Genomic DNA, 22,061 nt, shown 5'->3' with positions numbered 1-22,061 from the left:
TGGCCCCTCTCTTCCTTTTGTTTGGCTTTGGGCTTTGTGGCTTTTCATTTTGATCTCTTTACACTTTCGCCTCCGCTCCCCATCACTCTATCAACCACCTTCGACCCAGACACATGTGGTTCTGGCTCATCCAGCCGTGACATTGACCTCTCATCTTCGGATTGGCCCGCAGTTTCCCATGACCTCTGACCTCTCAGGCTGAACCCTGCAGCCGTCTGGACCTCCTCCTCCTCCACCTGGCCCCTATCTCCACCCTTCAGATGGTCCAGATGGATTACTCTCTGCTCAAGATGTCTACCGGATTACATTGTTTCCTCAACAGAGGATCCACAAAGCCTCAGGTCTAAGCAGCAGCAGCTCATACTACAGAATTATATTTGTGATTATGTTGAAATATCTTCCATCAAGCCCTGAATTGGCAGACGTTCTGCTATTCCAAAGCACTTCTTTGGATTTGTCCCTTGTCACTTTAGATGTCAGTTATTATGTGCTGTTTGCCTGAGTTGCACAATACAGATGCCGGGGGAACTTTCTCTCTCTCTCTCTCTCTCTCTCTCTCTCTCTCTCTCTCTCTCTCTCTGTCTCTCTCTCTCTGTCTGTCGCTCTCTGAACTCGCTGTCCTCATTCCATAGCCTGGTTTTGATACATAGTGTTCTGATAGCTTGCCGGGGAGAATCTGGGTCAGCGTGGGGAGCCTGAGATAGCACTGGCACAAGGCTGACTTGCTAAAGAAATACGTCACTCATCGCAGTACAAAGACTAGAAAAAAAACAGTACTGTTCTCCTGCATCCAAACAGCAAATTCCACATACCTAACATACCTGTCGGAAGAATCTGCTTGAGTTTTTTAGCAACATCACTATGTGTATTGTTTGGACCAGTAATAAGTCACAACAGAGCCCAGCCTATAGGCAGACTTTAAATAGGATGCCATCTAGGTCCAGATAATATTTTTATCTCACTCAAGCAGAAGAGATGCACGAAATTGTTCACGAGGACATTTTATTGTCAAAATTGACTGTGTGTAATTGCTTTGCCATTTTGAGTGACATGTCCATTAGTTTTGGGTTAGGTATTACATCACTGAAGTCTAGACAGACATCTAATGTGCGATTGAATTACATGGACTGGAAATGTGCAGCAAGCCAACAATATAATTAATTTGGACAGCAGGGAATGTTTTTCATATTTTCAAAATGGAATATTTGTCTTGCTTTTCCTACACTCTGCTTTGCAGTCTGTTGCGTTTAAAGTGTGAAATTGTTTTTTCGTGCAAAGTGGTGCTTGCTCCGTGGACTTTGGTCCGAGCAGCATTCCTGATCCCTGCTGAACTGAAAACTAAAGGGAGAGGAGAGGGAGGGGAGGGGAGAAAGAGCTGTGAGGGAGGAGGGGGAAGGCAAGCACAAGAGAGGAAGTGAGTGTTCATTACAAAGTGTGCCTCTCGGTTATGGGCATGCCCAGTAGAGTTAGCCTTGCAGCCTGAAATCCAGCCTCTAAATTTGAACAGGAGGGAGACGAGGTGACTGAACAGACTTTTGTTGCTCTCTCTCTCGCTCTCGCTGCCTCTCACTCTCTCTCTTCCTCTCGCTCTCGCAGTGTTAATTCCTACTCCTCTCCAACTAGTGTGTGTGGAGAGATTTTCTTGCTCTGGAAGAGCAAGAGGAGGTGCAGATTTCATCTAGTGCAAACTAGAACAAGGGGGAAGTAAAGAAAATAAGAAGAAGAGGAAAAAGAGAGAGAAAGACTTCACCCCCATCACACTCCCTCATTGCCTCCTCTGCCAACGACTTTCACCTCAGAAATAGCGGAGGGACCAACTTCAAAAGGAAGTCAGCAAGGAGCTGGAGTGTGAAATCTGTGAAGAGAAGCAAGATGAGAGGCTGACCGGCGCTGTGTTTGCTATGCTGTCCAGGTCAGTGCCCAGGAAAGACCAAACAACTGCTCAATCCTTTCCTCTACCTGCTTTTTCTGCTTCCAAACTCCTGTCTATTGAGTGTTCATTGTGCATATAGTGCTTTTACATGTGCTTGTACTCTGAATTTCGAAAATAGTGGGTGCAGTGGTGAGGGGATTGTGTAACAAGACTGACTGACAGACTGATTGACAGACTGCGCACCATCCAACCGGTGTCACACACAGCCGAGTAAAAGTACTGAAACTCCAGCTGCTCCCTTCAGCGCTAGATGTGGGAACTGTGTAGTTGATCAGCTCAGATGTTCACATGCATACACGTGTTGAAGGAGGACAAACTCGCTGAATGCGGTCACGTGGTTACGATAAGGGAGAAATCACGGAGGCGCACTGTAGGCTGGGTGCACACTCCCACTCACATGGGGGGCATTGCGGCAGAGGTACAAAGACATGATCACAGTTGCAGTAAGAGCAACTTCAAGTTTTGAGACTTTTGAATGCATTTGTGACCGAACTTCTTTCTAGGGATCTGTACATGCACACAAATAGGCAGCAGATTGAATGAAGTGCTCTGCTTAGCGATATGATGACAGCCGGGGGGGGGGAAACGTGTTTTCAGTTGTCAGCGTGTCAGGTATGGCTGCTCAGTTTCTACCTTTTTAAAATTTAAATTGAGGATGTCCCCTGATTAAGTTTCATACATGCATTTGACTGAGAACCCACATATCTCATATATCACAAGTTAATTAAAAATGTCTCATTATTAAATTTATTCCCTGTAATTGATGCTGCCTTGGCCTTACCTTAAATCCCCCCAATCAAACAATATTACTGGATGTAATCAGAGTGGATTTGCAATTATGCAGTAATAACATGAAGTCAGTGGGGTTTTTACAGCAGAGATCAGTGATTTGTGATTTTAAGTCAACAAAGGCTGAGAGGTTATTATCGATGACTATTCATTTCATATGGGAGCTGTCAGACAGCTCACCTGTCTGGGCCTGTCCTCTGTCCAAGGCACCCCTGAGGGCCTGTCCCATTAGCTATCCCAGCATGCCTTGCCACTGACAACGAAGTGTCAGCAGTGGCCTCACAGGAGACTGTTTGACAGGTTTATTATTCCTAGGCTGGGGAAGCGGGGCACTACTATGGACTTATAATTATGAGTATTAGTCTTTTATTACATTCTGGCAGTAATCACATTTTGGTGTCATGGCTTTACTATTTAACCTAGTGTATATTTTCATTTTTGATAAAATGCTCCTCCTGATTATTTTCTCAATTAATTAATTCATTGTTTTATTTTTTTTAAATGTCCAATTGTAATTTGCCAGAGCCCAAGATGACATTCAGTAGAGCCCAGCAACTCAAAAACCACATCTTTGTCAGATAAGACAAAGAAAAGCATCAAATCATCGCATTTAAGGTGCTGGAACAAATAACGAAAAAAGACAATTAATTGATAACCTTAATTCAGTTAACTTTATACATACTTTAATGTACAATATACACTGTGACCACTAACCATTTTCAAACAGTATGGTGGCTGACAAGTAATACTCCATGTGAATAGTTTTCCCGTCATTCCATTCAGTTATTGTTGAATTTGTGTTGATAGTTGATTCATGTTTTGTCAGTATTAGTCTCCTTCTCAGTGATAAGCAGTACTTTCATATGTTTACAGTAGTAGTGGCTGTTAACGTCATCTCTAGCATACCAGACATTCTGTAGCTGGCCCTCTCTGCTCACTTCTCATGCCTGTAATGGTTACAATGGATGTTTCCCTCAATATCTCAGTTTCGTACGTACTAGTGCTCACAAAATCTGTACATGGAAATAGGCATGGGCTGGTATACGATTCTGATGGAATGATAACCTTCAGCATAAATATCACGGTTTCACGGTATTGCAATTACAGCTTTAAAAATTTTAAATGTCTGGGTAAAAAAACATTTTTTCCCCCCCTATTGAACACAATGTATTTTATTTTTATACACTCCCACTGGCAGGGAGACGGATTACTAAACTGCAGTTTCTCTCCTTGACCACTCCTCATACCTTAGGAACGGTATAACAGAAAATGTTAGTGGTTTTGAAACCTTTACTTTTTCAAACCTTTCATACCTTGAAACCGGTAACCGGCCCATACCTACATGGCAACATTTAAAGGATTGATTATTGGTATCACTGTTAATACTTTCATTTCATCATTATAGACCCTCTACTACTACTCTTAAGGTCTCTCTGAAGGGAAAGGCTTTTTTTGTTTATGTGATTTAGGTGAGATTTAAGAACAGTGAATAGTCATTGTGTGCCCATTGAAGGTCTAGAATTGTTTTTGTAAAATGTGTTTATTTTCTAATTAGGTTTTTAGGCCGGATGATTAAAAAAACGGGAGCAGATTGTGGCAGATTTCTTTTGCCTAGCTTGGGACAGAAGACAAAGTTCTTTGTTGGCAGTTTGTTAAAATTTGACTCATAAATGTTCCTCTACTGAAACGGTAATTTTGATATCTTGTGCACTACACATTACCCACACGTAACATAACTAACTACTAGAATGGACATTTTTAAATTCTTACCTACTTACATACGTACTTGATCGAAAATGTTCAATGGAGACAATATTTAAATGTGATTCAAGCGTGGAAGTTCATTGGCCTTGGCCTTGAAAAAAGTAGATTTACAAGAAAATTCCAACCCAAGGTGCACTTACTAGCTCTGGTCAAACTGCTGAACAAAGCTAATTCAATTTTCTTTCGTTAAAATTAGTTTCAAAGATTAAAATTTCGACTTACTTTTCTAAAGAATAATTTCTTTTTAATCTAGTTTCTGACTAACTAAAGCAAACACATCACAACTAGACTTCAGCAATAAACAACAGTTCCCCCCCACATTTTTCAACTTGCAGATTTTCCACATAAAGATCTACTACCGAGCCTTTTAAAAACAGTTTTTTTAAGGCGTCTTCTGTGGATGTGGAGGAGCTTTTAAAGTTAACGTTTTGACAGGAAATGGGGCTACAAATGGGTGGAATGAAGTTTGAAAGATGAGGGCATAAGATTTGATGAAATATTCTGTTGACTGACATTATGGGAAATGTAGCATTTTGTTAAAACTTGACTCAGTGACTAAAAGTCAGAATGCCTGAACCTACACTTGAGAGAAGTTGGAGGGAAGTGCTACATACATACTACATTGCTGAAGTACCCCTTTCAGCCTCCACTAATCTGGTTTTCCCCTTTTTAAATAAAGTATCTGTTCTGCCAGCTGTAGTCGGGGTTCACTAGCATTCAACTGCATTCATTTGCAAGCATCATTCATGACATTTTTTTCTTTTTCTGCCCCATATATTTAAGAACAAATACATGCAAATGAACTGAATCAGTCAATCCTTGTGGTGTGCATAGAGGTTGTCAGAAGCATCAGTCTTGTCTTTTCTTAGCAGCAGTATTGTATTGCTCCATATGGGGCAACTCAGAAAGCTGTTGTTACTGCTTGTATCAGAACCATCAGGAGTTCATTTATTTAACTCTCAGGATGACTCCCTTCTTCCTGGGAGACTGGGTTCCCATGCGTTCCTCCATGGGTCCCACCCCTGATGGCCTATCTAAGGCTCCATGATCCATCACACAGCAGGCGGCCATGTTTTCTGAAAGGGCCGTGAACTTGTTACCTCCCTCAGCCCGCCTGCCTGAATGTCAAACCCATTTCTCTTTTCTTGTGTCCCCTTTCTCTGGTCTTCCCCTTCCCAGAATTGCTGGTTTATTGAAATAATTGGGATGCATTCAGTGCGACCAGGTTGCCAGTGCAGCTTATGAATTGAGATATCAAGTCTGGTGCTGCGATTTCCCTCTGACCTTCCTTTCAGAGCTCCTTCCTCTGCCTCTGCCTGCCTCGCTCTGAGGTCGTGATGGGTCACCATCATGACTCCAGCCTCTCGGTACAATGACACAACATCCATGGTACATTATCTACAGTGGGTCAGCTGGCCTGGAGCTCTGTCTATAGACTATTCTTCACTGCTGCGTTGTCTCGGTGATCTCTGGATCCAGCCTGTTCAACATGGCACACATTCAACATGGCAACCTCAAGGGGCGTTTTATTCTTCCAGCAGAATTAAATCACTTTTCTCTCTCCTCTTTCTGCCTCTCCGCTGAGTTATTCAGAGTTTAATGAGGAAGGGAAGATAAAGGGAAGCTTATGGTTTGCTGGATGATGGAGAGGCTGCCTTTTTGTTTCTGTTGGAGGAGCCACACAGGAAGCGTTCAAGTGAATTGAGTTTTTTTTTTTTCTTTTCTTTTTTACCAGAGGGGAAGGTGATTGAGATGTCTGAGAACGAGCCAGGGAGTCTGGAGAGGCATGGGTCATTAAAGTGTCAGAGGAGCTGCAGTTCATCAAATATTCTTCTGCATTTTAGAGACAGCCTAGGTTGCAGTGGGTTAAGGTAGAAGTCACGTGCAGTATGGAGATATAATCTGTTGCGAGGTGTTATCGAACATTAATGCACTGATTTTGCCATAGGCATCAAATAGTTATGTGCCTCTATACCTCCAGTGCCGTGCATCATTTTAATGACTGCACAGGATTATCCCCTTACATAAGAGAGTGTGGGCGGTTTGGAGACGGCTCCTGTCAGTGTGGGAGGGCATCAGACCGGAGGAAGCGCCAAGCTGACGCTGTTGTTGTGAGGTTCAGCGCGGGTCAAAGTCCATACTACGCATCAGCTGTCAGAGAGTGTGTTTGGTTTACCGGCTACATGGGCGTCAGCAGCAACGCAGGGTTCTTCTGTCTGACATCAGAAAAGGCACTCAGAGTGAGAGTTTAGCTGGTTTACACACTATTTCCATCTCTCCCTCTCTCTGTCTCGCTCTTACACACGCACACGCACATGCACACACACACGCACATGCACACACACACACACACACACACACACACACACACACACACACACACACACACACACACACAAAGACTCACTTGTCACTAAGGTCAGCGCTGGTCTATCTCTCTGGAGCTGTTTGTTACTGTTCCCCTCAGCAGTTGTACCAGCCAGCTGCTGTGGACATGCAGTTCCTAGAAAAAAAGACCTGTTCACAGTATACAAGGACAGTTTTAGTACAAAATTTACAGGGATTTTGACAGATGAGGCAGTTTTTTTGGGGGGGTGTGGGCATAGATAATAATCACAAAGGATGTAACAATACACTCAACTCACGATTCGATATGATTCACGGTTTTTAAGTTTACGATTTTCTCACAATTGTTTTTAAGAGAATGAAATGACTGAAAAAAACATTTCTTTATTTATATAAACTATGCAAAACAGCAGATGTGTGCTCTTATCAAAAGTGCAACTGAAATAGTATTTTATCCTAAATAATAATAAAAAAAAAAAAATCAAAGATTAAAGAATGGCTTGTTTATTGCTTAGGCCATATGGTCATATTGTAATGATGTATTTAAAATGCCATTTCACCAGTCATTTGCTGTTAAACAACAAAAAGAAGAAACACTAGATGGCAAAAGGGTATTTTACAACAACATCAAACGCACCACTGAGTCCCGTCTCTGTTGTTTCTCCGGCAGTGTCCATGCTGTCTCAAAGTGCAGCTGGTCTCCTCTGTGTCTTCAGCTGGAGACTGTTGTAACATTACATCTCGGTGTTGGAATCCTTTCCAGTGGAATACACACTTTAAACGTATTGTGCGCATTTCAGTGTAGTTTTACGGTTAAATCATTTTACGGTTAAATCATTTTGTTATCCCATAAAATAATTTTTAGAGAAGATTAACAGCATTGTATTTAACAGCCAAAACCTGATCTACATCTACATGTTACAAATGTATCATTTGCTTTTATAAGTGATTTAACTAGTGTGTAGTATGTGGCACTGAACAAAGTAGTTGTGATATCTCATCATACCACACTCACCTGTCAATCCCAGTGTGTGTCCAGTAGTTTCTCCTTTTCTTTTCTAGGTGACGCTTATTCAAAATACTCAGTACTTCAATACTTCTGTTTCTTATAAACAAAAGCAGAAATGTAGAACCCATCATTTCCTTTACACAAGTGGATTTCATGCCAGGAAAGGCCTCTGAGCAGCAAATGTAAATACTGTTCATAAAATGTCTACCGGTTGACTCAGGTTACATCAGTGATAGAGAGGAGAAATAAAATGGACAGCAATTTGAAAATGTCAGAGATGGTTTCTTTAAGTGCTGAAAGCTTTTATTTTGAAGATGGTTATTCTCAAACTGACCACCGTGACTCTTTCGTTTCCACACTCAAGGCCTCTAAGCAGAATATAATGCTCACACTGAAGCCGTGTGGCGTATGTGGGAGTGTGTGTGTGTGTGTGTGTGTGGGGGGGGGGGGGTGGCAATGGTGGCGGTGGGTGTGCGTCTAACCGACTCCTGCCCTCTCTCTTTGTAACTCTCTTCATCTCGGTCTCTCTCTCCCCAGCCTCGCTCCACCGTTTTTCATACCCCTCCGTTCTTGCCTCAGCGGGGGTGAGAGTCACAGGTTGACAGTCTCGCAGGTCTCCTCATTACGCCGTGTCTGAGCCAGCAGAGATTTATAGAGATGATAAAAGCAGTCTGGAGGGTGATAATGACCACGGGCTGTGATGCAGGAGGAGGAGTAGGGGAGAGGCAGGGCTCGGTCTGGCTGCTCGCTCTGCCTCTCAGCCATCACTCACTGTGCTGCCCAAATGACTCGTACGGAATAAAACAGTAGAAGAAGTTACCTTCAATGTCGACTGCTGAATATATTCAAATCTATATGTTATCATATCTTTTCATGTCTGTTATTCCAAATCTCCCTCTGGTTCCTGTGTGACCTATAGGTGGTCGCCAGCATGAGGCAAACTACCAGATTTCATTCACATTTTCATAAAAATATAATTCCATGCATTATTTCCTTCTTTATACTGTAACTTTCCTTACTCTGTGCTACTTACTTTGGAATTATGCATTCATTTCAGATATACAGTGCAGTCTGCAAGCCTATTAAAGCAAGATATATGATTGAATATAAGTTTAGATTTCACAGGAAATGTATAGTTATTCCTACAAAAATTAAACGCTGCAGTTTTGCCAATACGTGTATGAACATTTTTGGACTTGGGCAATCATTTTTCAAATTAAAGTTAGTGAATTGCTGACCAAAACCTAAAGCTGGCCTTTACCCCAAAAAACATAATGTCATAAGTGTGGCAACAATTTGTCATTATTTCACAAAAACATTTTCTTGGCAAGTTACGAAAAAAGGGTATTTTTTCAAATTTGTGGTTTGTGAGGGATATTTGTGAGCTGAAAAGAAAGAAGAGCATTTATTTCAGCTTTCAGTTGAGAAGTGGAAGGGTGATCTTTTTAAACTTAAAGTGGCTTTACTCCTACGACGTCTCTGTATCTATATGAAACGAACATAGTGTGTTCACAATGTAAATGACGCTGTTCCCATCAGTTTCTGCTGCTTATCTTTTTTCTCAGTTATAGATCGTGTCCTTCTCTAGCTTCTCTAGTTCACTTATGGCCTCGCACTGAAGGACAAAGAAAAGTTCTTTCTATAATGGTTTCAACATGAGACTTGGGCTTTTATTGAAAATCATTAAATATGTACTGTATATATTGTAACTAAGGCACTAGTCAGGCAATATTATTATGTACTCGTCATTATTTGTATTAGTTAGATTTTTTTTCTGGCATGGTCAAATTAAAGATTACTTAATATCTTCCCCAATTTTGTTGTAGTTTTAAAAAAGACATTGGCATTGCCCTTTAAAACCCGTAATTCATGGTCAAAACCCCTGGCGGGGACAACAAACTGTTCATTTCACTTCAGTTTATGTCAACGTCAACTTTATTTGTATGGCACCTTTTTATTACATGCAAACCCAAAGTGCTATACATTAAAAACAGCATGCTCATTTAAAAACAAGAATAGACATTGGAATACATTTGCACATGTATGGCCTAATCCATTTTTATCTTCATTACCTTGTCCTATTTCTAATTTTGCACTTACTGTAACCGTGTGCCTCCTTATGCTACCACTAACCTCACTAACCACTAGTGAGGTTAGAGAGCGTGCTCAGTTCTTCCTAGGTGTGTCTGCAGATTTAACCCTAACCCACACACTGGCTGTCTCTTCTTACTGCTCCTCTGCCCTAAACCCCACCACCACCCAAACCTTAATGCATCTTTACACCTGTACTACTCCCACCCTACCTTTACTTTCACCTCTCCTGCTCTCTCCCCCATCTGAGGGTTAGAGGAGGACAACACACCATTTTTCATTTGACCATGCTGTGTGAAAATATATATATATTTTTTTACAAATATTGGCAGCAGAATAACTTGGCACAACTGCTATTTAATGTTAACTTTTGAAGCTCCTAAAAACTATTTAGGAGTGGTATTTTAGTGTTTTTCTATAACATTAAATAGCCATGACTTAATAATCAACAGTCAAAGTAAACTCATCATATTTATTAAGAGGTTAAAACCCAGGACTGTGTGGGTGTGGTTCGATGAGATTTGTTTGACTGTGACCAAACAAGCCCACAACATTAATCATATTCTGATTTAAATGTAGCTAAATCCTGATTATTGTACAGTGTGTGCAATCACCTTTTTCCAACTAAGCACCGTCTATGTAAAATAAGCAACTGTTTGAAAATATTGCATTATGTAGGTTTTTATTGCTAAGAGTAGAAGCTAATTCCAAAAAAAAAATGTCAGCATTTTAAAATACGCCGTTTTACAAATATTCAGACTTACTGTATATTTTTGTCTTGTATAAAATGTGTGAGGGGCCGTTTCATGTTTGGAAGGAGCTGTTGGAGTTTTCCCTGTAGTTTCCCTTTGATTGAGTCACAAGTGTTTGTGTTATAAGGTATGGCAGAGGATGCTCAGAATGCTCAGCCTAAGGGTAAGTGAGACTTCCCTGGTTTCAAAGCTACCAGACATTGAACAGCTGTAGTATCCTCTTTAGGTGGCATCTGTACATGTATGTCTGTCCTAGAGCGACGTGAAGAGAAGAGACAAATTCCTACTCTCAGTGAGCGGGAAAGGTAAACCAAGCGCTCCGAAAATAAGCCATTTTGCCTGGACTCACTCACTTCTGTGTCTCTCTCGCTCTCTCTTTGCTCCCAGTTACATTTTCTGGCCCATTCATATGGTAATAGGGGTCAGGAGATGAGGGGGTTCTCACGTTCAATGTGAAACTTGGCCTTTTGTGTTGCCTCGGCTCAAGCTGCCGCGACAGAGGCCAGAGGTGAAATTGAATTCAGATGAAATTCCCCAGTGCGTCTGGCCTTGGGCTGGACGGTGCTACACTGGACTGGTCTTGGTGCAGGGTGCACGTCACGGCTCTCTATTTGGCCAGGGCGTCAGAGGATGTTGGCTCGGTAAACCTGAGGCTGAGCCAGGGCTGAAGGGATCTCTGCCATCTCTAGGTTGTCATTAAGGTTTGATTGGCATGTTTAAGAATACCACATAGATTTATGGATTTTAAGCTATACCAGTGCTTGATAGTTTGCACCAATATCAGTGTCTTTGATTTAGAACTTATAGTACCCAAAACTCAATAATTGTCAGATTATTTGTTCATGCCAGAATGATCTTCAGTGAAGTGGTGAAAAAAAGCCTGGGAGACTGATTTTAGACTATCAAAAAGGAAACTAAAGCAGTCAGTTGAAAACAACCCTATTGCTAGACAGCACATTGATATTAGACAATTCTGCAAAACCCTAGATTATGTTCAATAACTACATTTCTTTTAATCCCACACTACATTATGGTTCAGGTTAAGGATGGATCGTGGTTATGGCAAATACAATTTGGTTAAGATTAGTGAAGGATCATGGTTAGGGTTAGGCTAGACTAAGATTCACAGCCAAAGTACAGCTGAGGATGAAGTCATTAGTTGTTTTTTATTAGGAATTTGGTCATAAATCAAAGTATTGGACACATTTTGACCTGTTGATGGCATTTTATGAAAAGTTGGGATCATCGAAATACAAATCATCATGAGGGTATCATGAATATGTGATTGTGAGAATGTTCTCCCATGTCTGTAAAAGACAAATTACATGTGAAATATCAAGCCGAGTCATTAGCAGGAGTAATTAGATACTGAAGGTGGATAACTTAAAGGTCATTTTGGGAATTACTTTGTTAAGGAAGTGGTACATTTTATTTATATGGACAACACACATTAATCAACATTTTGTTACGGAACGGCACAGGAGGTTGGACCCAAAAGCAGACGACAAACACAAGAAATAAGACTAAGTGATTTAATGCGTGAATATATATACAATAATTGTGCTGGTGGCAAAGGGGGGTTGTATCGAGGGGATCCAGTGGTGAGTGGTGGGTGCAGTGCGCTCTCCAGAGCGTGTCCAGTGAAGTGGTGGCGATGACCATGTGGTATGGCCTCTTCCAGAGTCCAACAAACAATAGAGGCTTGAATCCAATCCTTACAGTGAGAGAGAAGCAGGTGGGAGGAGCAGGCAGGCAGGCAGGCAGGATATACAGGAAATAAGAGCGCAAGCAAGCAAGCAAGCAAGCAAGCAAGCAAGCAAGGCAGGCACGCTAGTAGAATGTACGATCTGGCGACAAGTGGCTCACAGAGCCAGCCTTAAATACTGCAGGAGGGTGATTAGGGAATGAGCCTCACCTGGCGCCACCTGCCAGCTAAGCCGCGCCACCAGCTCACAGTCCTCAGCACAGGAGGGAGAAACATGAGGGGAAACAAACAAAAACACACAGAACAAGAAGAAGCACGGGCTGCCATGATGAAATCATGACACATTTCTGTAAATGTGCCACACTCTTAAGAGATATCTGCATATTAGCAGTTGTATGTCTCTATATTTTAACAGAAATTGTCCATAGAACGTGATTAACAGTCAGCAATTTACATTTTGAATTGCATAATTTGTGCCCCGACAACTTTTGTCGGCCAAGGAGTGTTTTGGGAGATTGAATAAGTCCACGTTGTGACACTCTCTACGACATATTTGTTGCTTTTTTTCTGCATTTCTTTCACATTTTCAAAAGTTTAATAACTGCTTTGTATGAAAGAATTTTATATAGGCCTAACAAAATGTTATGTATTTTAACTGTAGCTACACACATACTTTCCGTTTTTTAATTACGGGACAAAGTCCGAGACATGAGCTGCCAGGACTTTTTCTGTTATTTTGCGGATTTATTTTTTAGATTAGCCAACTGGCTAATTTTCAAGATAGACTATGAATGGACTCCATTTTGTGTGTTTAACCTTGAACCTTGAGTAGCAGTGGGAACATTTACTTTTCAGAGAAGTAAGGTCAACCCTTTGTCATCCTCCCTCAAAGCATTTATTTTATTTCATTTGTGTCCTTGGGGCCTACAAGCATGAGCTGGACTTGTCACAATTCTAAAAATGTTTAACATCACACACATTCTCTCAATAAAACACCTTGGGTTTCTGAAATGTAGAGTGGTGAAGTGATGAGGGTTTTAAATGGAATGATTAAGGGCGCACAGGAAAACAAAGGTGTCCAATGATAACAAAATATCACTACTTTTTTATTAGCAGTGAATGTTTCAAGCCCTGACTGAGGTGTACACATTTCAAAAGCAGTTACTCTACTTAACTATGCCACATTTCCCCTTTCAGTGTCCTGTTTCAGGAAAGACAAAGAAATGCGAGGTGCTATTTTTCAAACCGCTTTCAACATCCACCCAGGGCGGTAATTCTGGGAAATAGGAGACGGCTATTTCCAGCCAAACTAATGTTGTTGAGGGCCTCAGAGAGAGCAGCAACATGCCCTCAGATAAAAAAAGACACAAGACCAAAGTGTCTTCGTAAATTTATAGGGGCCTTGCATCATAATTTAATCATATTTGTTTATTTCCTAGTAAAGGGAGTTATGATCTGGGTAAACTCCATCAAGCCTCTCAAAGTATGTCCATGTGACACACATGGCGGGTGCATTGGGTTCAAAGAAAAATCCTGTTTACAGTAGGAGCCTGTGTTCTCTAGCGGAGGAGCCCACGCTACCTGCCATTCTAACATATTTACACTTGTACATTGCAGGGGTAGTACGGAAGCAATTACAAGGCGGTCACATTTGGCTCTGGGTGGAAAGAAAAGTAAGCTGGGGAGGCCCAAGGCTAGATCCCATGAGGTCCGAACCGCTTCCCTACCACCTGCATGTGGTTTGATCTACGTTTGTATATTTGTTTTTGAAAACCGCAGTTTTTGGATATTTTATAGATTATATGAATAAAAAAAACATCCTGGGCTGCCTGGCTAGCTCACCTGGTTAAGTGTGCATCCCATGTACAGAGGCTCAGTCTTTGCTACAGCTGCTGCGGGTTCTATTCCAACCTGCGGCCCTTTCCAGTACAAACTTGTCACAGTGACCATGTTAGCAAACAATGGTAATGGACTACATTTATATAGCACTTTTCTAGTCTTAGCTACCACTCAACGGGCTTTACAACACAAGCCAGCATTTACACACACACTCATTCACTGGTGGCAGAGGCTACAGGGGCGATAACCATTCACATGCACACTCAAACACACACACAGATGGCTGTGCCTGAGCAATTCGGGGTTCAGTATCTTCAACGTGTAGAGTGCAGGGGCCAGGGTTCAAACCACCGACCTTTTAATTAATGGACGACCGCTTTACCTCCTGAGTACAAGTGAAGTTGCGGGCCGTAAAAGAAAAAAATAAGCTAAAAGACGGTAAAGAGCTCCATCGGGGAACTGCAGACTGGGTGATAAATACTGGTGGTTTCGTCACTACGAGTGAGGAGAACAGTTAAGCTAGTTAGCTATTTTAGTTTCTTCTTTATGTTGATTTGTTATGTACAGTTATGAGCTCCTAGGTTTTGTTTACATGCTCGACCCGAGGCAAAAGCTCTATTTTATAGTTTGTATATCTGTATTCTGAATAAATAAAAAAGTAAAAAAGTTAAGCTAGTTAGCAACTAATGTTAGCCTCCTCAACCCTAGTAAAAATACTCTAACCCCCTACTTCTAACCTTATCCTTCTAACACTAACATATTCCCCTCAGTCAAAAATCTTAGCTTAAATCAACTTTAAATCACACCACAAGCCTTGATTAATCGGTCCCACGCCAAGTTGTCAGGGTCCAGCTAGAGACTAAAAACTGTCTAACCCTAACCCTGACTATAGAGTATACAAATGTATGGCAACAACAACAATATAATGGACGTTGGGTACTTACTGTATGTGGTATGTGTGTTGATTAGAATTGACTTCATTTTAAGGGCTTCCCAAATGCAACTCTTCCATTGAAGGCCCCAATACCTGCTCGGTTCTGTTGTACATACACTATTTTCATCTGAGGTGAGCTGTGTGATGTTTATTAAAAGTGTTCGTGCTGAGTGAAACTTTACTGATAGATGTGACGGTCCTGAGGAGCAGTGTGACATGGGCTGATGAAGAAAGATAGATTTATTTATTCTTTTTTTGCTGGCTGTTTCTCCTTGAATGCTGGCATGGGGCCAAGCACCACAGGTAGTGTTTATTTTGTTATGAGGAGTGTGAGAGGTGCATGTAGGCTGAAATGAATGTTCTTTGCCTTTGTCCTATGCCACTGCTCCATCCCTTCATCCTCCAGTCCATCCGTCAGCAGGGCTTTGACAGGTCTGAATGCTCAGGAAGGCTGCTTTCCATTTGGGATATTTTGTCAGAAGAAAATGTCTTGATTTTGCAGTTTGCAGTTTGATAATAGGAGTTTTGGACTGCACAGTATTAAGGCTTATATTTCTGCAAGTCATTAATATCTTTATTTTTTTGAAATTTTTTTTAAACATACCATTTTTTTATGTGGATCCAAGAATTCCAAGAAGAACCGGTTACGTCAGCTAACAACAGCATCTTGCATTTCAGATGCTGCTTTAGAGCAACAGGCCAAGCAGCAAAAGGCTAGGCTACTAAGTTCATTTGTCCATTCGTCTGTCTATCAGAAGTTGCAATACATTTCATCATATTTTTTTGTTTTGGAAGTTAACTTTTTGTTTTAGACTTGTTTTTGTCATCTCTTTAATACCATAGTGATTGGATGAAGTTACACTGCTACTTCTGATAGTGAGGTTGTTCATGCATGTATGCACACATAAAATGTGACATAAGTCAGGCTCATTGACAACCAGTATCCGTCAATTATATTATACAATTATACAAAATAAAGTCTAACTCTCTTCCAAAGATAGAAGTGGAAGTATGAGGTTTGTTTCACAATACACACAAGTCTAGAAGCAGTTATCCATTCTGTGTCTTATTTTGTGTCTTCTTGTTCATCATACTTCTAGCCTGTAGTTGCTGAAGTGTTTCGTGTGTAAGCCTACGTAGCCGGACAGATGATTGACATGACATGATTGACCACATCATTGTGGAGAAATGTGAGAGACCAGCACAGCAAGAGGAAGTGCAATGAGGGAAGATAGGTGAACAAGAGTGCAGTAAATTAAAATAGAGCTAGAGAGGGGGAATAAGAAGACTACTTTATTTCATGCTGCTTTTCGCCACAAACTATCACCCTCGTGTGACAGGTAATTATTTTGGCGGCCAGCAGACCTCCCCAAAGCCTCCCTGCCAACCCGGTATCTACACTTCTCTCAGGGGGCCATCTGTGCTCAGCTACCCCAGATAAGTGAAAGAAATGTGGGGCAGCAATGCTGTGATGTGATAGGCTTGCCTGGAGCTTAGGTGTGCGTGCGTGCATGCGTGTGTGCGTGCATGCGTGGGGAAGGGCGGGTTCAGTCAATACAGTCGACAGACAATTGCACCCGCTTTGACATGCAGAAAGATTTCATGAAGATGATGTTTTTCCACCACATAGGCATTACCTATCAATAGCACGAGTTGGTCAGACCTTCATATTAGAGGGCTCGCTACCACTTATGTTAAGGCAAGTCATTTTTGGGTATAATCTTAAGAGCTAAATCTCCAAAGTAAATGATTTTGTCATGTTCAGGACATGCTATTGTTTGTTGTGTGTCACTCTGGCAATGAGCCTATTTAGAGCCTAATAACACTTTTTATGCAGGGTTAAGTGTGAATTCAATAAAATTGAATTTGTTAGTAGGCATGCATTTGTATGTAGGCAGAGTTGGGAAGGATACTTTCAAAACGTATTCCGTTACAGAATACAGAATACATGCCCACAAATGTAATTTGTAACATATTCCGTTATGTTACTCAAGCTGAGTAACGTATTCTGAACACTTGGATTACTTCCACATTGAAATGCATTTTATAAGTGTAGGAATGCGGCCATCACATACAGCTTACTAAACAGGCCTATTCTGGTGTGTTCTTCTGTTCCAACTGGCTGAATATGTACCTAAACAAGCAGATAGATTGTTGTATTTGTAGTCCCGAACTGCATACTACAAAAATCTAACCGCAGTCTAAGCTACCACGAGCTAATTTTAGCTAACATAAGCTAGCATGTCAAACGTGGCTAGTCAGTCTTTCAACAGCTCTGGAGCTAGTAAATCAGCACGTAGGAGAATGTAAATTATAAAATGTCAACTATAAAACTGTAACTGTAACGGAATACAGTTACTCATAATTTGTATTCTGAATACGTAACGCCGGTACATGTATTCCGTTACTCCCCAGCACTGTATGTAGGATGTTATGTTGTATGCATTTGGCATGTTAACCAATCACAAATGATTGTAAATGCTGCCATTGATCATAGATCTCATTTTAATGCAGCAAATTTGATGATGAAGAAGAAGAGACATTAGCTCCACTCGTTTGGTAAAAATGAAAGGAAATTTAATATAAAAAGTTATAATGCAGAAACCTCTATTTATTTGACAATCTGGAAACATAACAGCTAAGCTAAATATAAAGGTTAAGTTTTCAAGATTGACACACAGGGTGGATAAGGACATGCTTCAACACCTGCAGATGGCCTCTGTATTTTTATTTTAGAGTTTGCTTGTTTGGCACAGCTAGCAGGTCAACACTGCATGGAATCAGCACTCGATGGCCACTTCAGTGGTTTGTCATGCTAATTATTGCAGTGCTTTAGTCAGGGTGCATCTAGATTTCTAGGCTAACTGTATATGAGAGACAGTCATCCTTTCCATATTTGAGACAAAAGGTGAAGTAGTTAAACGAAATTTTCTTTTCGTTTAAGTTCTATTTGTGCTAAAATAGTGTTACAGTTTTTGTGTTTACATACATGTTTGCATCTGTCTGATGTCCTCACTACTGTTTAACGCCTGTTCTTTCAGTTGGCATAAAGTTATGTATGAATGCAAATTATTTAACTGAACTGATGTGCAAAGTCAAACAACAAAGCCGATCGACAAAGTCAAACAAGAAAAACACCACACAATCAAACACAAGACATGCACAAAGTCAAGTCAAAGAACAACAAGAAGAATATGTGTAAACAAAGATGAAATGTGACCGTGATACATGCACATTTTTAATTCTGCCACCCGGTTAACAGCCTTTTCTCCCTGTTGAGGTCAGGAAGAAGGTAGTGGATACACCAGGCCAGCACTGAGAGGCTCAGAAGGAGCTTCTACCCTCAGGTCAGTAGGATCCTATATGAGGACACTGCCTAAAGCGGGATTTATGCCTCTGCAGAGGCTCCACACTGGGGCTTTCACCGTAGCCTATGAAAGTGGCCTGAAGTTTATACTTGTGCGTTGGTGTGTGCATCAATCTCTTTAAGAGAAAAGCAGGGCCAGCATGTGTGTGTGCATGGAGAATGTGGTAGAGCGAGTGAGAAATTAACGGTGATAAGCTTTGGAGCGAGTACCGACGCTTTCTGACCACGGTTGGAAATCTGTAGCAGGAAAAGTTAACCCTCTCCTTGATTTCATGTTGTTTATGAAGGAGAACCAGGAAATGAGTCGGGGGGGGAGGCAACGCTACCAAGTCACTGCCAAGCGAACCAATCACAGTTGTAGGGGTCTGTGACTCCGTGATGTGTATTTACACTTTTTAAGAGGTGCATGTCAGGCTACGGCATAGGGTTCGTATATCCACGTACCTACCTATGTACCCACGGCGTCGTTTTAATGCAGAAGCATAAATTGGCCTTACATTTAAATGATTTATTTAAAATGTAATAACAATAACTTTATTATTATTATTATTATTATTCTGTTAAACGACAAAAAGAAGAAACGCTAGTATAGTACAGAGGGTATTTTACAACAACATTGAACGCAACGGAGCCGGACCCAAACGCAACACTCCCGTCACTGTTGTTTATCCTACAGCAGAAGTATCCATGCTGTCTCAAATTACAGCTGGTCTCCTCTGTGTCTTCAGCTGCAGACTGTTGTACGTCCGGGTGTTGAATCCTTTCCAGTGAAATATAGTCACACTTTACACTGTTTAGCTGTCAGCATTTGTGTTGAAGCAAGCTAACGTTACTAGCTATATAGGCTGACGTTACCTACATCAACACCATAATGAACGATCACTAGGCAGCATAGCGCGGTCTGGTTAGAATCAGGAAAAAGAGGGAGTCAAGGTGGCATCGGTAGGTGCCATTTTAAAGTAGGCGCCATTAGTCTACCAGTCCACCACGTGCAACACAGTATACTGAGAAAACACAGATATCAGGGTGAACAGCACCACTCTCTGGCAGGGAGGGAAACGGCACACATTGAAATACAAAAAAAACCATTATGACTCGGGGTCATAACACCCCCCCCCCACACCTAAGATCAAACATTTCTTTCCCCAAAGGACTGCGGTTGAGGCTGAACTAACATAAACCTGACAATGCTGCAAAGAAGAGCCTTGGCAGAATCAAATGAGTCCTGACAAAAAAAGCGCTTACCAAGCTAGTGCCGCGGGGCGCAACTACACTATTACAATTCTTACAGAACCCATGATAACAGCCACACATTCCCAGAACCACCTTTCTGGCACAGGGAAGTCCAGAATATGTGTCAGGGTCATAACAAAGGTGCATGATGAAAATATAATATGCTGAAAGGACACAGATGCAGAACTTGATAAAGAAAGAGTTGTTTGTTAACCTCCGGTGTCTACAGTATTTGATTGACAGAGAGCCTCAGAAGGAAACAAACTGACAGGAACACCTGTCTGCCACACCAACTTGCTATCATGCATCACACATCAGTCAGTCAGTCAGTCAGTCAGTCAGCCAGCTATCAGGTCATCCAACCAGTCAGTCAGTGTTTCATCTGTTCTGTCAGTAAGTCAGTCTGGCAGAGAGCAGCAAAGGAACACATAAATAAAACATACTGTAGTGAAGGCTTTAGAAGTATCGAGCTCTTCAGTTCCTCTGGGCACCAGACATCTCATTTTCTCTCTCTCTTTCTCTCAATCTTTCTTCTTTAAGACAACTTACTCTCATTGCATTACTTTATCTTTGCTCCCCCTTTCTCTCTGTCTCCTTAGTCGGTTAGTCTGCATCTTATATGCAGTGTCTTGGGCAGGTTAAAATTAGATAGTATAATATTTATTCTGTTGAATTCTGTTAATTTAGCCATCAATCTCAGATCTTGCATTCCAGATCACATACTGGAAACAGCCATTTTCCATTTGAAGTTCATTGAGTTCAATGTGTCACGGTACTCCATTTTCTCCTCGGCTGCCATCTCTATTTATTTTACCGCCTTCAGTGGAAAACGTCCTCTCTTGTCCATGTGCCTGTTTCACACACACTTCCTCTCGGCTTCCTCTCTCTGCTGAGCCGTTAAAAAAACACTAACTGTTCCCCTCTATATGTGCCCCAGCAGAATGTGCAGTATACTGTGGCGACTATAGCGACTTATGAGTTATAGCCCTGCAAGAGAGCCTGGAGCTGGAACATACTCAAAGGAAGGGGAGGGGTGTCTTCCGTTAGTGGTGTACTAGAGGAGGTAACACTGCATTGTGTGTGTGTGTGTGTGTGTGTGTGTGAGAGAGTGTGTGTACAGTAGGTACAGGGTGTAACATTACACTGTTAACCCAATGTGTCTGTCTTCTAGTTTCCCATGCTCGATAAGACAGTGCTGATTGATTTAAGAAAGTTAATCAAAAGGTGAAAACATGTCTTGTCATGCCTCAAGTCTTTGAGATGTGACATGCAAGTCAAAAAGCAAGTTTGTCTGGTCCATCAATGCATAGTGTAAAAATGACAATAGTGCAATGACCAACAGCATTCTAACATGTGTTCCTCTGGTCCAGGTAAGCAAATTGTAGTGGGTCCAGAGATTTTGACTAACCACTTAAAGCACTTTCCTGATGGTGGAGGCGAGTGCTACTGGGCGGTAGTTATTCAGGCAGAAGGCTTTAGTCTTTTTGGGGACAGGGACTATGGTGGTCTTCTTGAAACACCAACATACCGCCAGTTGGTTTGTACACACCTTGAGAGCTCGGCCAGGGATGCCATCAGGTCCAGGTGCCTTTGCATTGATTAATCCTTTTGAGGGATCAGCACACATCTGCCCTGGGTATTACTAGTGGACATCTGTCCTGGGCCTATTGTACCTCCTCAGACGGGGAGGGTTTTTCTCAAAGCATGTATAGAAAGTTCTTGTGAAGTTGTTCATCCAAATCACCCAAGTTGTGCTTTAAGCTTGGCACAGACTTCCCCGCTAACCCAGTGCTTCTGATTTGGGAATGTCCCTATAGTAGTACTACTATACTCAGTACAATGTCATTGATGCATTTGCAGATGTAAATTATATTTTTGTCCTGTCGATAACTCCATACAGCGCGTCCAGTGTTTGGGCGGTGTCATTATGTGGTGGGATGTACATCTGTGTGAGAACGACCGAGGTAAACTCCCTTGGGAGATAAGGGCGGCATCGGATAATGAGGTGCTCTAAGTTAGGAGAACAGCCCGTAGAAATGATCTCCACATTACCACTGGTTGTTGATGAAGCAGACGCCTCCCCCCTTGCTCTTCCCCGATGCGATTGTCCAGTCTTGGCAGTGAATGGAGAGTCCCTCTGGAACAATGTCCGACTCTGGAATCGAAAGGTTTAGCCAAGTCTCTGTAAAATAAAATATAACGTTGCATTCCTAGTGTTCTGTTGAAAAGTCATACTGCTCCTGAGTTCATCCAGCTTATTATCCAGTGACTGGACATTTGCTAGAACAATACTCGGTAG

At 41.6% G+C, this 22,061-nt stretch overlaps 1 long non-coding RNA gene across 2 annotated transcripts in view; it reads left to right on the top strand.

Moving 5' to 3' along the window:
* Positions 1-1,477: 1,477 nt before the first annotated feature.
* Positions 1,478-22,061, top strand: part of LOC144515773 (uncharacterized) — a 37,627-nt gene continuing 17,043 nt past the window's right edge. Inside the window, exon 1 of one of the 2 annotated variants that reach the window (XR_013501775.1) lies at positions 1,478-1,912. This is a non-coding gene — a long non-coding RNA (uncharacterized LOC144515773). Of the gene's footprint in view, positions 1,913-18,433; positions 18,510-22,061 lie in introns of those variants that run through there. The other variant, XR_013501776.1, reaches the window with a different exon arrangement.

The sequence above is a fragment of the Sander vitreus genome, chromosome 3, assembly GCF_031162955.1.
Source record: "Sander vitreus isolate 19-12246 chromosome 3, sanVit1, whole genome shotgun sequence".
Taxonomy (NCBI): Eukaryota; Metazoa; Chordata; class Actinopteri; order Perciformes; family Percidae; genus Sander; species Sander vitreus.
Note: the sequence above shows the minus strand (reverse complement) of the source record. Positions and strands in the feature narration are given on the sequence as shown.